This window comes from Danio rerio, chromosome 7 (assembly GCF_052040795.2).
Source record: "Danio rerio strain M-AB ecotype USA chromosome 7, GRCz13ab, whole genome shotgun sequence".
NCBI classification, from domain to species: Eukaryota; Metazoa; Chordata; class Actinopteri; order Cypriniformes; family Danionidae; genus Danio; species Danio rerio.
Window position 1 is genome coordinate 64,989,149 of NC_141027.1, and position 17,544 is coordinate 65,006,692.

At 35.3% G+C, this 17,544-nt stretch overlaps 2 protein-coding genes across 2 annotated transcripts in view; both read left to right on the top strand.

Moving 5' to 3' along the window:
* Window positions 1–17,544, top strand: part of tbc1d19 (TBC1 domain family, member 19) — a 76,924-nt gene that overhangs the window by 28,985 nt on the left and 30,395 nt on the right. The window lies entirely within an intron of this gene.
* LOC147843244 (uncharacterized) overlaps window positions 6,107–17,544 on the top strand; it is a 1,033,179-nt gene continuing 1,021,741 nt past the window's right edge. Inside the window, exon 1 of the mRNA XM_087262031.1 lies at window positions 6,107–7,247. The gene's annotated coding sequence lies outside the window, so the exon portion shown is untranslated. The remainder of the gene's footprint in view (window positions 7,248–17,544) is intronic.

Sequence of the window (17,544 nt, forward strand, 5' to 3'; positions counted from 1 at the left end):
CAGCAAACTAATAAATAAACAATAATAACTAAGTGTGGTCAAAAATCTGAGTTAAATACACGTGCTGTGCCCCATATGGACTGAAACCTGACATGTGGGCAAACCTAAGCTTTTTTTTTATTAAACAAATATACATAAGGATATAATAAATAATACTGTTTATAATAATAACATTATACAAAAGCAAATTGTCACGAATAAACTAAAAAGCCCCCCGAGATGAAGATGGCATGAAAGTATGGTTTTTATATTTATGTAGGCTAGAAAATAAAGTTTTGTTATATTTTAATCCTTTATATTTATATCCTATATATATATATACTTATGATATCCTATATACCCTTAATATTTTAATTATTTTTCATATGTAAAGATATTTGCGTATCGCTCTACATCTTGTGTGTATTAAGCAGTGTGTAAGCAAGGCGCACAATTAACGCACTCTGCGCTGGACAATAGACCGGCTATGTTCTGGTCTATTGAAAAATCGCAGCGCACCAACAATGCGCCTCAGAACGCTTCCTTTTTAGACCAGAACGCCTATGGGTGCACAAATGAGCACAAATGCATTTGCCATTTAAACAGCGTGGCATAAAACGTCAAAACAACTCTTGTGCCAAGCTGAAACTAGCAAACAATTGCGTTGCGCCTTGCGCCACATTGTGCCGGGTGTATGATAGGGCCCACAGTTTTCCAAAGAGGATGGTACTGCCTTTAAATGTACAAGAATAGTAGCATTATCTCAGGCAACAAATCTGTGGTCACTCAAACAAATGCTTTTCAGTCAGAAAGTGTTAAAAAAAAGCTGTCAAGGGTGTACTCACACTAGGAGCAATTGTCTTGAACCGTGCCCCTCTCCTCTCCCCCTGTAACATTGCATTTTTTGCCCTTTAAATTCAGTTTAACAGAAGAGAAGCGCTCAGTACAGTGGAGATTGATATACACTGTTAAAAAAAGCTTTCATTCATCCAATTAAAAGAACTAGGATAATGGTTTACATCTAAATTTTATCCTTTGACCCAGTGAAAAATAAATAATTTGCCTTAAACAATATTTTCTATGGGTGTCACGGTGGCGCAGTGGGTAGCACATGCACCTCACAGCAAAAAGGTAACTGGTTCGAGCCCTGGCTAGGTCAGTTGGCATTTCTTTGTGGAGTTTGCATGTTCTCCCCGTGTTGGCGTGGGTGTCCTCCGGGTAATCCGGTTTCCCCCACAGTCCAAAGACATGCGCTGTAGGTGAATTGGGTAGGCTAATGAATGAGAGTGTGCGGATGTTTACCAGTGATGGGTTGCAGCTGGAAGAGCATCCGCTGCATAAAACATATGCTGGATAAGTTGGCGGTTTATTCCGCTGTGGCGACTGTAGTGGTTTTCTTGGTTTTTCTCTTACTAAATCAAACTCAGTCTGGAGGTTATGAATATCAGAAGAATATACTTTATTGTCGACAACAAAGGAGAACTTTCAGGAGACCCCCAGTAGCATCTCTGTCTGAAAAATTCTAACTCACTCATGTTATGGCCTTATTTAAATACCCTTTTACATCCGTTGTTTTCCTTTGTTCTCCATATATTACACAAATTCCACCTAGGTTAACCCCTGACCTCAATTTCCACCTAGGTTAACCCCTGACCCAAACCTGGTAACTATATAACTTATCCAGTTCTTGTGATATGGTAATTCTTCTAATGGTATGCAAGTCTACAAGCAGATTATATACATACACTTTGAATATATATATTAACTTCACACTTTAAAGAGTATAAAATCCACCTCATATAATCCCTCCTCTTAAGACTTTAAGTCTTAATAGTCTTGCTTTTGGCCCATAGTGCAACTCTATGATCTAGCCCTTAGCCATATTACCTAATGACAAATATATGTCACAGTATTATTACAAATGACCAAATCATGTAATTGCACTTTGGAATAGAATCACGCCAAACCTCTGTGTCCTGTTTTGACGAGGACACAGTAAAAGACTTGATTCTATTTTGTTGATATCATAAAAAGTAGTATTTTAAGCATACAATTAGTTATCTATTTGCTTCTGGTGGTCATGATTATTTAACATACAGTAAAGAATAAACCTACAACAAAAAATAAACATGCACAATCTCCCAATCTAGGGTCACAACACAATATTCTAATCTAACACCCACAAAACATAATCAGTAGAATACGTTGATCTTCAGCCCAGATACTTTGCGTATCGTAGAGAGCCGCCGTTTTGGGGTAGAGGTTACTAGCACTTAACACCCAAGGCATGGATCCTCTTCATCATCCTCTTCTTTTAAACTATCAAAATTTTTAGCACTAGTTCATCTTTTTGACCCTAAATCTGGCACATACTTGCGAGCATTCTTTGTTTCGTTCTGGCCTTAAAAAGTGTTGCTAGAGACTTTATGTTGAGAGTCTATAACCTGAAGTTGTGGTGATTATTATCACTTGAATTTGTGGCACCTTCTGTATTTCTCACTCAGGTATATAATCAGAATTACTCTTTTAACTGTTCTGATGAACTGCTTCTGCCACACTTTGCAATTCGTTGAGCTTCAAGATTTTCTGCCTCCTCTGTTTCCCGTTAGCTTTCTCTTGCTGGAGCTTTTTCCTTTGGCTGTCTTGTGCTGTGGTCCAGATGGTATCCAGTTGATGGCATCCCCTTTGGTAACCTTGGCATAAGGTCCCTTTCTCCTGATTTCTCCACTTTCTCCAGAACACCTCAGATATACTCGATCACCGGATTAATCTCCTGCTTCTGGTCCTTTCTGGTTTCCTGTACAGATATCGCTTTGCACATAGCAGTTAGTTTCTTCATAAAAGACCAAACTTCTTTCCAATGCATTCGAACTGTTCTCCAAACATTCCACAAGGTTAAATACGAGATTACATGCAAGGGTCGACCCAATAGTACTTCATGCAATGTTAGTTGCTTGTTTCTGTCAGTTTTCATGCAATCACTTGTTAATGCAAAAAGGTAACAAAGCAATCCAGTCAAGTTTATTATTTTACACATCTTGTTAAACTAGGCCTTGATGAATCATCTTTAGCTCTTTCAATCATTCCTTACAATTATGTGTAATTTCTCAATTTTCTTTATTTCCAATACTTTTTCAATTCATTTATTTATCTATTCACTGAATTATATATCTACTTAATTATCTACTTAATTACCTTTATTTACTTTAATTGACTTTATTTACTCTAATTTATTTATAAATGCAGACACATTAAACTTATTTCTGAAGGTATTCCAAATATGAGACTTACTTCTCTTGTCATAAATATAGTAACTGTTTCTTCTTCCCTGCTCTGCTGATGGAATTACTTTCACTCATTTACCACAACTGTTATTTCCAAAAGTTTGTATCTCTTGCCCTAAGCTAGTTTTATTATATCACAACATCCACTATCAAGTTCTTGAATAACCCATTAGATCTATTGTTGTTCCTCTACTCACATTCTACTTTGCAAAAATGTCACATGTGGACAACAATTCAATAATTACTGCATTCAGAAATGAGATCATTATCCTTGCTGCCCAATTTTCCTTACCACTTCACCCTTGATTCAAACCATGTACATTTCAAATGCCAATATCTAGAAATGCTGTTGTATCAACAATCTGTACTTCCTATTACAAAAATCATACCTATCTTTTTTGCTTCCCTTTGTTCATAAAGACTAGTACGTTGTTTATTTGTACTATAATCTAATTAAGGTTGTGACTCTATACTATTATTAGACCTGCTACCCTATTTTCTTTAAAGCAAAATCAATTTCTTATTTAGCAGCTTAACAGTTATTATTGCATCTTGAATAGATACAGAATCTTGTTAACACTATACCCATCATCCCTAAAAAATTTATTTCTGTCTTTTACTTAGCTTAAGCTAGATGTACCTGCAGATAACTAAATCCTACACGTTACAATATCCATCACGAAATATTCTAAATTCTTTTATGCATTCTAACGTATGTAACTATGTAAATCAGCCTATTTACTTTAAGTGTAATCAAGTGTCTACCCTCCTCTGTTAATAACCTAAACAGAAATCAATTAATTACTTTAACATAATTGGCATCCAAACTAAAAAATTTAAGTACAGTGCGTGTTAGGAACCTCTGCTAAGAAATTCTCTATCACTGACTGTTCTTAAATCATAAACTTTACAACATTTACTTTTGCCTGTTTTGACTAATGTCATAATCAAAATTTAAATTCAAATCAAATTCAAATAGAATCCATTTCATCAGTCACCTACACCATCACAACCGAATTGAAATTGACTTTACTTAGAAATGCCATAACATATCTAAATGTTTCTATTATTGCTATGTTCTCAAAAGTTTCAATAATGCCTATTCCAGCATATAACAGACCTGCATCTGGTTTAATTTTAATTAATCCTCCCTATGCTGGCTAATTTTGTTTTCCCTTAATGTCCTGAACTGTTAATCATTATTAAAATTTGACACCTAAGTAATTTCTTATTTCTGAGCCATTTCTTATTTTGCATTTTCTATTAATTAACATTTTTCACTTTTCAGCATTTTCAGCTCCTAATTCCTTCCTGTTCTCACATCAAACTGGTTATTCATAAACTTTTGTTGTAATTTTCTACAAGTTGACTGAAAAATCACTGGATTTCTTTATAGGTTCCTCTCTATCTGATCTGATTATTCATCTTTAGTCCTTAATCCTTTTTGCTTTTAATTATTTCTTCACATATGTAAAACAACCTATTTTCTGTTTTTAAACACTTTTCTCTTTCAAGTATTCTTTTAGTACATTTAGAATAGTTACTTTTTGACCTATTCAGTACTGTGAGTTCATTTCATTTTTTTTTTCATTCTCTTCAAGTATAAATCACTTTTCTGTCTTAATCTCTGACATAATTTTTCTCCCAAATCTTAGTTTAGTTTACTCAAAATAAGTTTTCCCTAATTTTTGACTTAAAAATTTAATTCCATCAACTTCTAACCCAAATTATTTTTTGTGTTATAAAAGCTGTCTCTTTTTCTTTTATTAGTCACCACCATGCATTATAATTTGTCCTCCTATGTTCAATAATCTCTATGAATTAACCTATGAAAATGAACCAAAATAATTTAACATTCTTCATAATTTATCATTTCAACCTTACACATTTGAAGTTTCATTGTACATTATCATCTAAGACGTTTCTTGCAGTTTACATGATACTTTTCTATTTATTAAATTGACAGGAGTCTGATTTGATACAACAATGGGTAGCTACACTTTTGCTCTTATTTTGCCCTCTGAGTGGTCACATTGTACTCAATTTGGACTATAGGTCGACTGCTTTGAGATGGACTGCCAGACTCCCCCTCCTCACACCCTGAGAAGACAACTGGTTCATAGATTGGTGTAGTCTTTTCTGTGGTGTCCATATCAGGGCACAGTGTTTCCCCCTTCTCTCTTAGTGCTGGCTTCTTTCATTGAGCTGTTGTAAAGTTCTGGTGGAGCGCTTTTTCTCTTTGATCAGTTCATCATTAGCTTGTTTGCCTCTTTTTAGTGTCTCTGAACATAAGTAGCCTTTCCAGTCCTCAGTAATTCCTGGGCATGCAGTGTCTGCCTCACTGCTTTCACAAATGTCCACAGCCAACAGTTTGTCCATTGTGTTTTTCAAACACCTTTTCCATTTGCCAGTGCACTCAGAGATGTCTAGTAGGTAAGAGACCACAGTCCCCCAAAGTCCATCCCTATGTCCTCTTAATTAATATATGGAATTTAGCTCATAAAAGTCTTTCCTTCTTTCCCATTTTTTCTCCATCAAATGGAGACTCCTCTCATCTATTTTCTTCCCCTTACGGTTTTAACAGTTTATTTTTCTCTAATTCATAATCATTTTATCATATGTAAATGTTTAATTTTCTATTTCTTTAGTGTTCTTCTAAATAATTTCTTTAGCTTCAGATTATGCTTTACTTTACATTTCTCCTCATCTATGCTAGTGTTCCTTGACTAGCCACTCATTTTTACATTGTAACATTTTCTATGCTCAGTTTCTATTTTCTCACTGCTTACATCAAATGTTTCTTTTGTTTGCCATTTGTCATTATCTTATCTTTTATTTTCTCTGTCACATATTTTAGTATTGCATTTTTTATTTCCATATCTGTTTTTCCATCCCTGATTTAATTCAACAATACTACATGGTGGCCCAATATCTGGAATAACTGTTAAAAATCATTAGTGCTATAGCTCATAGTTAATATTATTAATTAAATTCACATATTTATTTACTAAAAGCATTTTTCATTTTTGGAAGTGCAATGCATACTTATCAATTTAGCTTCTTACTGCATAAACTTTAAAATTTATTTTCAACTCACTCTAACGCATTCTTTAACATTTACCTAGCTTCTATGATTTTCATCTAAATCACTTTACTTTACTACAAATAGATGATGGCTTAGATCTTATGTAGCTGACTTTGAGAAAGATGAAACAAACATTTGTATTGCCCTTAAATACAAACAAATTCTCTAAAGTCAATTATTTCTTCAAATTGTTACTGCTTTTTTACTTTTTATCTTATCTGTTCAATGTGCCTATATTGTAAGTATTTTGTAAACATCTAATTTTATCTATGAAACAGTGGACTTGTTTTTTCTATTTCTATTTTATTCTTTTTCCTTTCCGTAATTTGAGCTTTTAGCTCTTAGGTTTTCTTATACATTTCTTATACATTTTAAAGCTTACACATTTTCTAATTAAATCTTCAGTTAATCAATATTAATTTTTCAAGTTTTCTTTTTCTTTCTTATTCTCAATCAAAGAACTAACTTATTTGTTATTTATCCATACTTATTTAGTAAATCTATTTGTTTATTTAATACATTCTTTTACTCCATACTTCCTTTATCTCTATATATATATTGATCACTATGGCTTCATTTATTCTTTTTCATTAGTAAAGTTTCAAACTCTTTTCTATATAATATAACTCTATTATTAGTACTTTCTCATTTCATTTATCTTACTATACTACTTTATAATTTGTCTATTCATTAATAACTTATATTCTATCTAAATTATGTTAAAGTCTATGTCATTATTTTATCAATAGTTTGATCTCCTCTCTTTTACTCTCCTCTTCTCTGTTTCCCTAGTGCTGTAAATAGACAATCTATTGTTCACACATGGACACCATAAATCTCTCTCTTACCCCCATCCTGGAGCAGACTTTCTTTCACTCATTGCTATGTCAGGAATTTTAGTTCACTCTGCCTATTGTTCTTTTTTTAACATATTCAAACTTAAAACACAAAGATAATTTCAGAAAAATGTTTAACTATTATATTATTCTGCCTTTTACTCTGTGTCTTTCAAATGCAACATGTTCCATTAGTTTTGATTTAAGAGACTCCTCTCTTTATATCATAATCTCTTCTCTTAAACTGCATCAATCACTATTCCTATTGTTCTTTAAATCACACCACACATATGCAGCCCTCCTTTTATATTATAATATACTATAATCATTATTTTAACCTACTCCTTATTGAAAACACACTTTTAAACACATTCACACTTCTAATCTTACTACTTTTCCTCTTCTCATTCACTCCTCTCCTCCACTCAGTGTAACAGGAGCTGCATCCCCCATCCTCATTCCATTCAAGGAGGAGGAAGGCAGTCTTCTCTGCCCACCAATGTGGACTATTTTGCCACAATCTGAAGCAGCAAATACACAAAAACTTCAATTAAATAAATACTCTACACTACACTCCTCTTGAGTGACCTGTCCGAGCAGCCCTCTAACCTTAGAGCGGTAACCACAGGCTTTCGCCTACCCATGCAGCCCTTTGTTTATCTCCTCAAACAAAGCGGTATCGTAGGTCTTAGCGCGCATCTCTCTACTTTAATCTGCTTTAATCTCTTAACTGTTACCACACATTAAGGACTCTCTCTTAAAACTTATAAATGCTCTATGCATTTCTTACATCATTATTAATTTCCCAAATCTGGGTAACAGTTACTAGTTAATCTTTATCCTATCCATCAAGGCCCACTTAGGAAAACACAGATCATTTGCATACCTTACTCTGCTTTAATCTCTTAACTGTCACCACACATTAAGAACCCTCTCTTAAAACTTATAAATGCTCTATGCATATCTTATATCATTAATAATTTTCCAAATCTGAGTAACAGTTACTAGTTAATGTTTATCCTATCCATCAAGGCCCTCTTAGGAAAACACAGATCATTTGCATGCAAATTATTTTTCTTCTGTTATTCAAAACCCCTTTTTTCTTTAATATCTTTTTTACATTTACTTTTAATTCTTTAAAGCTGGAGAAACAGTTCAAGTGTATTTACCTGTACAAGCAGGTCCTGGCAGAAAAAACACAAACTAATAAGCATAAAATCGCTTACCGTTTTTTATTGTGGCCACATATTTGTGTTTTCTCTCCAGTCCAGCATGCACAGTAACACCAGTCCTGCTCCTTTCCAGCCCACCCAAAGGGACACCAAATGTAGTGGTTTTCTTGGTTTTTCTCTTACTAAATCAAACTCAGTCTGGAGGTTATGAATATCAGAAGAATATACTTTATTGTCGACAACAAAGGAGAACTTTCAGGAGACCCCCAGTAGCATCTCTGTCTGAAAAATTCTAACTCACTCATGTTATGGCCTTATTTAAATACCCTTTTACATCCGTTGTTTTCCTTTGTTCTCCATATATTACACAAATTCCACCTAGGTTAACCCCTGACCTCAATTTCCACCTAGGTTAACCCCTGACCCAAACCTGGTAACTATATAACTTATCCAGTTCTTGTGATATGGTAATTCTTCTAATGGTATGCAAGTCTACAAGCAGATTATATACATACACTTTGAATATATATATTAACTTCACACTTTAAAGAGTATAAAATCCACCTCACGACCCCAGATTAATAAAGGGACTAGCCTGAAAAGAAAATGAATGAATGAAGGAACATTTTCTATCTCCAGTAGAAAAATTTTATGTAACCTGGTACAAAGCGTATTTCTCTTGTTGAAGAAAGTCAATTAATTAAAATTCTCTTTTTGTTCCAAACAAAAAGATATACCTTTAATCAAAACAAAAATTCTCAAAAAATGTTCATTCATCCAATTAAGAAAAATTTGGGTAATGTTTACTCAGCTAAATTTGATCACTTAAATTTATTTTAAACAATATTTTTAGGTCCATGAAAGTACAAAACATATTGAGTTTCTATTTTATATGCATGCATTGGCCTGTGTGAGTAACCTAAAAACTTTACATTGGTCAAAACACAAACATTTCTTAGTCGAGCTCGTAATCAAAAACATTTATATTTAACTATGTTTTGAACTTAAAATATATTACTTGGAATTAAACTAAATAATATTAAACTGAAATGAAAGAAACATCTTTTTAATTGGATGAAGTTCTGCATGAAAGTGTTTTTTTTAGTGTAGTTGCATTGTTTTGAATTGTTTTAAGTCATTTGATATACAGTGACATAGTCAAATCTTTTGCTGTAAAGTTCCACCACTTTTGACTCTCAAATGTTCATGAAGGTAATCATGCTGCACGTATAGTTAGGTTTGCTGAAAGTGGCAGCTGTCATGGCAAGGAGGGTCTGTATCTTTAACAAACTATGACAGTTCATGTTCATTGTAAAGTAAGAATGATTAATAAATCCATATGTAACAGTCCCTTAAAAGTGACGTTTTGTCTTCAGTTTCGGGCTCAGGCATGCTTTGCACTCACACTACAAGCCAAAGATCACCTCTTCCAACCCGACCAGGGTCAGCAAACTGAACCGCACCTGAGCCCAATTCGGAGCACTCACACTTGTCAAACAAACCAGGAAATGGGGGTCAAACGTGCATGGGCATGGTTCGGATAGCCTGGTATGAACAATTTCATAACATATTGTTGGTCTTTGAAGTGTGAGCGGCATTCCCAGACAAAAGAGGTGGTGTTTATAAATACTATTCATCAGAATTCACATATTGAAAAGTCAACCGCATATGTGACATTGCTTTTTAATGGGTTTACCATGAATTACTTCAGCCATGGGGATGATCAAAAGTGCAGGCGTTAAGAGACACTGGTGGCATCCAGTCCTTTTTATCTATAGATGATTTGTGTTTTTCAGATCAAATATTAGTTGGATCTAGTAGACTTTTAGTTTTCAGTTTCAGTATTGAGGTCACAAGAGTGTCAGTTAACCACACTAATCTGTGAACAGACTCTGTGTCTGGTTATATAGAGGTACTGTAAGAGTACGCCCTGTTTTACTAGTGAAATGTGTATCTTTTGTTTTAGGTAACAATTTGGCTGGAAGAAAAATGGTACCTTCACTGGAAGTGAACAGCACGCTGTTGACAGCATAGTTCTGATGAATTGTCTCAGAAATATTCAAATGTCTTTATTGTTTGCATGATTAGACTTTCTCAATCAAAGTAAGACTAGATGGGGTGGCTTTATCTGACTCTTTTTTTATATATATATATATATATTTAATTTTTTATTATGTGGAGACCAGAATGCTTTTATACAAGTTCCTATTTAATGGGGCTATGAATGTTGTTGTAGTAAGTGACATTTAAGGGCTCCTATTTTGCCATTTATTTGCAAGGTGCTTAATAAGTCTTTGATGTCTCCACCACAGAATGTGTCTGTGAATTTCATTTCAAAATGCCCTGGACGCTGTTAAAAAATGTTTAAAAAAATGTTTTCAGTTTTGGGTCTGAGGGAATTGTAGCTGTTTTGTTCAGTTGCCTTTAACTGTAACTCACTCAAAGCTAATTGTTTTCATAATTCTTTAAACTGGCTGAAAAACTGGAACTTTAAATCATTTCATTTTTAGTGAAAGGGTGTCTACTGACGTGGAAGTGACTGCTGAGGAGGAGTGGAATGTTGTTTATCCAGTTGTAGTTTTCTCAGTAATTCTCCAGTAGACATTATCACTGTCACAAATTCATTAGCTGTCAGGACATTTCACAGTGACAAACACCTACAATTGAATTTTACAGCTTTTCTATGCGACAGGGTATAATTATTTTTTTTTTTTTCATGTTTTCCAGTTGTAAACCAAACTGGGTGATTCTACCAGCACCTCTAATCCAAGTTCCCAACATAGGCAACTCGAGAATGTGATTGTGGAGTTTGTTGGCCTATTACCTTAGGTCTAATACTTCCTAAAATCACAGCTTTAGATTGCTCCATTATGGATTATAAAAGGTCAGAGTTGGGTTTCAGGGGACGCCAAAAACAGGCTGAAATGCAGGCAAGATCAGAAAACACCTTCATTATCTTTTACAGCATGGATAATGTAATTTAATTAAAATATAATCAGATAAATAGACTTCAGCATTAATTTAGTTGTTTAAGTGTAAAATTAGATGAAAAGCCGTTTAAACGCTGAAACAATGTAATTTAATGCAGTGCTTCTTGTCTGCTGTGAGACCCACTTTATATTTTATTTCACTCAGGCTTTGAAGATTTATGATTTTAAACAAATCTGAGATTAAAGGGCCATGAAACCCCCCTGTCTCAGCAGGGTGTTTTCACACCTCTAGTTTAAAAAGTGAGTGAGTCCAGCTCTGTTTAGGTAGGAGTGTCGAGAGAGGGAGAGGGGGATGGGTTTGCATAAAAATGGGAGTTTCGGTTCGAGCTTGCGCTGATTCTCTCAGGGGCAAAACAACACACAGACACAGAGGAGAAAGACAGTGATTGTGTACATGGTCATCAGTAATCAAATTAATTGCCAAATTATTAATTTGTCGACTTTAACTGCAGTTTGGCACTTTCATTTAGGAACATTTCATGCATGCGCTTGTGACAAATGAGATATTGGATCTGAGGAACTGCTGGAAGACTAGTTTTAATGGAATGTTTGATACAGCATTGCTTATGAGAGAAAAAATATATATATTTCGCAATTCTCTGTAACTTGGCACTTTGTAGGTCCTCAGAAAGCCATATGTGTATAGACTATCCTGTCACAAAATGTGGCGAAAATCCTACACAACAGTAATAGATTGATTAAGGTTTACATTTGGAGAAGAGAATTTAAAGTGGATCTTTCAGCCCATAATATTTTGGTGATATTAACATACTGTAAGCTTAGTAGCTAAATCATTTTGACTAAGGTATGTCTTTAAATACTGAAAGAGTACTGCTGACTATATGAACTAACTTCGCCTCTGAATAAACATAAACAAAGAACACTAATCGCTCACCATATCTGTCGAGACAGGACAATCAACAACAACTGGAGCTGCTGCTTTTTTAAAAGGAGACGAGCAGCAAATCCACATTTCACCATTTCCAGATGCAAAAAGCTCTCGGGTAAAAAAAAAAAGTTTCTTATAAACATATTTTAGTTTCGTGTTAGCAGACCACTGTAATCCACATGTGAGTCGAGCTGCGCTCTCATAGCGGGGAAATGAAAACAAATCCTTTGTTGCAGCACGTTTATAAATACAACACTAACGACCCACAACCCCAATAATTCTTACACTTCTTTTAATTATAGTTGGCAACACAAAGTGGCGTCTCTGCCGTCTGAACACTGTAAGAGGTAAAAACAGTCTTCGAAGTTATCATGCATATTAATGAAGTTGCACCTCACACACAGTAGAGCACGCTGATTGGCTGTCTGGAAAGACCTGGAGGTCTTTCTCATGAATTAATGCTGAAAGCTGAAAGATGTCACGTTGTACTGGCTGGTACAGAAATCCAATCCATATGCTGGAATTCACACAAGGATCTAATCAGCATGACGCAGCTTTACCAGAAGAACAAATTTACTTGAATTAACGCAAGAACAACCAGTTCTTACTTGTTAGTGAAATATATGTGTCTTAATAGTGTTTGTAGCAATGTGGGACACATATATGACCGTCAACATCTCAAAAAATGTGTTTTGGTGTTTCGTGACCCTTGAGGTTACATAAAATTAAAATAAAGTTTAATTTTAAAGTATTGTTTATTTCTAGCATATCTATAAGCTAGTGTGCTCTAAAACAGTTACCAAATTCAGGTTTAGAAGATATAAAACGTGTAGATATTTCAACATGTAAAGCTTTTAGTCACTTCCGCCTAAATCAGGGGTGACCGACCCTGTTCTTGGAGATCGACCTTCCTGCAGATTTCAGTTGCGACCCATATTAAACACACCTGCCTTTAATTTTCAAGTGCTGTTCAGGTCCTAATTAATTGATTCAGGTGTGTTTGATCAGGGTTTGAGCTAAACTCTTTAGGAAGGTCGATCTCCAGGAACAGGGTTGAGCACCCCTGGCCTAAATGGATCAACAGTTTTGTTCACGTCAGCCCATACTACAGTTTCTCGTCAAATCAAATGCTCTTTAGGATCTGATATGCCCAACCCCCTCCAAGACACTTCTCATTTGCTTTCCATTTGATGCACTTACTGTAAGCTCAACCACTCTCAGTGGCAGAGCGACGATAAAACAAAACGATATTGGCTGTTTTTTAAAGGGGAGGAGCTACACTATGTCCCACCCTCTCTTACTGTTTCTGTTTGAGATTACGTCAAAAATCTAATAGAAATTCACATTTCAAAGCACTTCACGGGACCTTTAAACATGGCAATTTTATAATGGCATGACAATTAACTAAAAGCACCTGAGCTGCATTATTCAAAAATAAACATGTACCCTATTTTCATTCTCACAGTTCTGGCATTATACCTTTCAAATGTAAAAGAGAGACCTGAAATTTGACTCCTGTTCAGACTAAGCAGTCAAATCAAGTGTGTACACAGTCTTAAAGGGGACCTATTATGCAAAAATCTCTTTTATAAGGGGTTTAAACACAATGGCATCAGTCCGTGAATATAACCAGCTTCTAATGGTAAACATTTATACATTTTATTTTTTGTATAATCATACTTCATAAAAGTCTACAGGAACTCATTATTTCACATTCTCCCTTTGTACATGACATCAGAGGGGGGAAGCCCCGCCCACTAGTGAGGATTTCTCCCTCATTAGCATTAGAGGTTAGATTTGTTTTTGAATTGTCCATTATGCTCATACACAGGCATTTTTAGCTCCGCCCTCTTTTGTAAAGAGCACAGTCTCATTTGAATTTAAAGCAACAGTCACCAAAATGCCACAACTCAAAGCCTAAAAGGGGCAGTTTCAGAGTTAAAAAAATATTTGTAAGGTATTTTCACATACTTACGCTAGGGACATCAGAGATGGATTTTACATCTTGTAAAGACTTACATAATAATAGGTTAAAGGTCCCCTTTAAATGCAAGTTCTTTCTTATCATCAATGAGCTTTGAGCTGCTTGTGTGGCAGAAATGACAGAGCAGGTGTCTGCTTTGAATTTTTCACCCTTGGTGTCTAATAGCTGCCACTTGTACACATAAATCAGTGTCTCCCATATGCCTGCGTTGTCCTTGGGCCTCCATTATGGCAGTGAAGCGGCATCTGGAGAATGTACCTACTCCATGTGATAATAAGAAGACAAACACCCGGCGTGGGGCGAGACGATTTAAATAAGTAGAGCAATTCCTCACACTTTGAACTGGTAGGTGTTAGCAGGACATGAGCTGCTGGGATGACAGAAGGGAAATAATAAGAGTTTTGAATGTTTCGGATGGAACTATTATGTAACTGCTGTCTGGGTGACAGTGACCAGCTCACATGCTTATCCCTCCAGATGAATGGGAGGAATTATCCTATCCCTTTAGGTAACAGGAAAGGAATGGAATTTTAGGAGTTGATAATGATATTAGCAACCAGTGCTGTGCGCGGTGTTTCTGTTTGTTTGGATAGCAAGCTGCAATTTTGTCATCGGTTGCTTTGTATGCTTTGTACAGCTATTTGGATTCTGATTAGATCCCAATGTATTTATTGATTATCAGTCACATTTTAAAAGCGATTTCAACATTATTGTTCTTCAGTGCTGTTATTATTAGCCATGGACATGGACAACAAATTTGACTTTATAAAATACTACAATCTATTCAGAGCAGGAAATATATGACGGAACAAAGCTATTCCTGTAACATTTTGTTCATCTAAAAAGCATCTGAAACCTTTGACCTGAGTAGGTTACACTCCTCAGACAGAGGATGAGAGCTACTGCTACCAGTGTTCTGGGTAATCCATAAAAGCTGCCTACTACACAGGGATTCAATACTCAACTGTGATTCACCAATCAACCTGCAAGACCAGGCATGTCCAAACTCGGTCCTGGAGGGCCGGTGTCCTGCAAGGTTTAGTTCCAACACCAATCAGACACACCTGCGCTAGCTAATCAAGCTCTTACTAGGCTTTCTAGAAACATGCTTGCAGGTGTGTTGATGCAAGTTGGAGCTAAAATCTGCAGGACACCGGCCCTCCAGGACCAAATTTGGACACCCCTGCGCTAGACCATCCTTGGTGTGAATGAGAAGTTCATTGTGATTAAAGTTGTTGGTTTGTTCACTATGATAATTGCAATTTTAATGTGTATTTGAAGGCAGAATAATTGAATGTTTCAGAATCAATTGACCAATCAATCAATCAATCAATCAATCAAACAATCAAACAATTAAATCAATCAATCAAATCAATCAGTTTAAAGATTTAAATTGGCGACTCACTTCAAGCACTATATAAACAAAGTCCTGTGCAAAGTGACAAGTGCCTCAAAGGTGTGTTGATTTAGTTAACCTAATCAGGATAAAAAAATTAAAAACACCAACAACATAAACCTTTTCCAAAGACTCACCCAATGCAGTTACATTAGGCCAATCCATACAAATTAGTTCACATACAAATTTGGTTATACAAATTATCTAAAGTTGCTAAATTGAGACTTACACTCGCCACTGTTGTGTTTAACCGAGTCAAAGCACACTTGTCCCCCTTGTGCCCCTTCCCCTCTCTCCCTCAGCCCGTATGCATACTGCATTTTTACCTTCAGAGCTGGAGCATGCTTCGTCCATCGATGATGTGACTGTACAGTTTAAGAGGAAGAGAAGCCCTCTCGCTCAACACATTGAAGCTTGCTTTAGTTGTATTGTTTTGTATGATTTTATAATATATTCATTTTGGATGCAGTGACACAGTAAAATCTTCTGCTGAACAGATTAACACACTTAAAAATAACCATAAAAGTCCTTGTGCTGCAAGTATTAGGAGGTTTCCTGAAGGCATCAGCTGACATGCAGTGAGGGGTTTGTGTCTTTAATAAACTATGACAGTTTGGGTTCATTAAAAATTAAGAATGATTAATAAATATATAAAACAGTCCCATAAAAGTGACATTGAGGGCCCTATCATACACCTGGCGCAATGTGGCAAGGGTCATTTTGAGGTGTTGCGCCACACTGTTTAAATAGCAAATGCATTTGCGCTCAAATGTGCGCCCATAGGCGTTCTGGTCTAAAAAAAGCAGGCGTGTTTTGGCGCGTTGCTATTTTGAGAAACTGTAAATAGTCTGTTCTTTAGACCAGAACAAAGTCGGTCTATTGCCTGGCTTACACACTACACACAAGATGTAGAGCAATACGCAAAGATCTTTACATATATATATATATATATATATATATATATATATATATATATATATATATATATATATATATATATATATATATATATATATATATATATATAGGATATATACAGGATATAATATAAATGATTAAAATAATTAAAATATTAAAATATTACAAAACATATTAATTTCTAGCCTACATGAAGATTTAAAGACCACTGCCTTACTTTCTTCATCTCGGGATGCTTTTTCAGTTCATTTAATTTGCTTTTGTATAATGTTATTATTATTAGCAGTAGTATTTATTATATCCATATTTATATTTGTTTTATTAAAATCAAGCTTAGATTTGTCCACCTGTCAAATTTTAAACCATATGGGGCATGGCAGGTGTATTTGGAAATAACTAATAGTATTATTAATACTATATTTATACTAGTATTTTAATAATAACTAAAGTATTTTGACCACACTTTGTTATTATTAATCATTTATTCGTTTGCCAGAAATTAGAACTGAATTTAGTAATAGTTTTGAAACAAATCTTTGCGCTTAACAAACGAAATTAATTATTTATAGGCTAATTGATGTCTGTGCGTAAAGGTTTCCCTATCCAAGAGAGCAAAAGCGAAAGTGAACTTACTTTACGTCGAAATGCGCTTTTGGCGCGACGCAGCTGGCTCTTAAAGGTAATGGGAGATGAGGCTCTAATTGGTTTATTCTCAAAACACACCTATAAGAAAATAAACTCAACCCTTTTAGACCATGCGCCATGGCGCAAAGCGGATTTTCCCGTCCTTAAATTAGCAAAAACGCATTCTGACACGCCCTGAAAGCGTTTGCGCCCAGCGCTTTGCGCCCTGCGCATGGACCGTCAAAATAGAGCCCTGAGTCTTCAGGCATGCTTTACACTCACACTACAGAGCTCAACTGAACCGTGCTCTGCCACACCTCTTCTAACTGTGCCAGGGCTGCCCAACTGAAGCACTCAATTTGGAGCACTAACACTTGCCAAACGAAC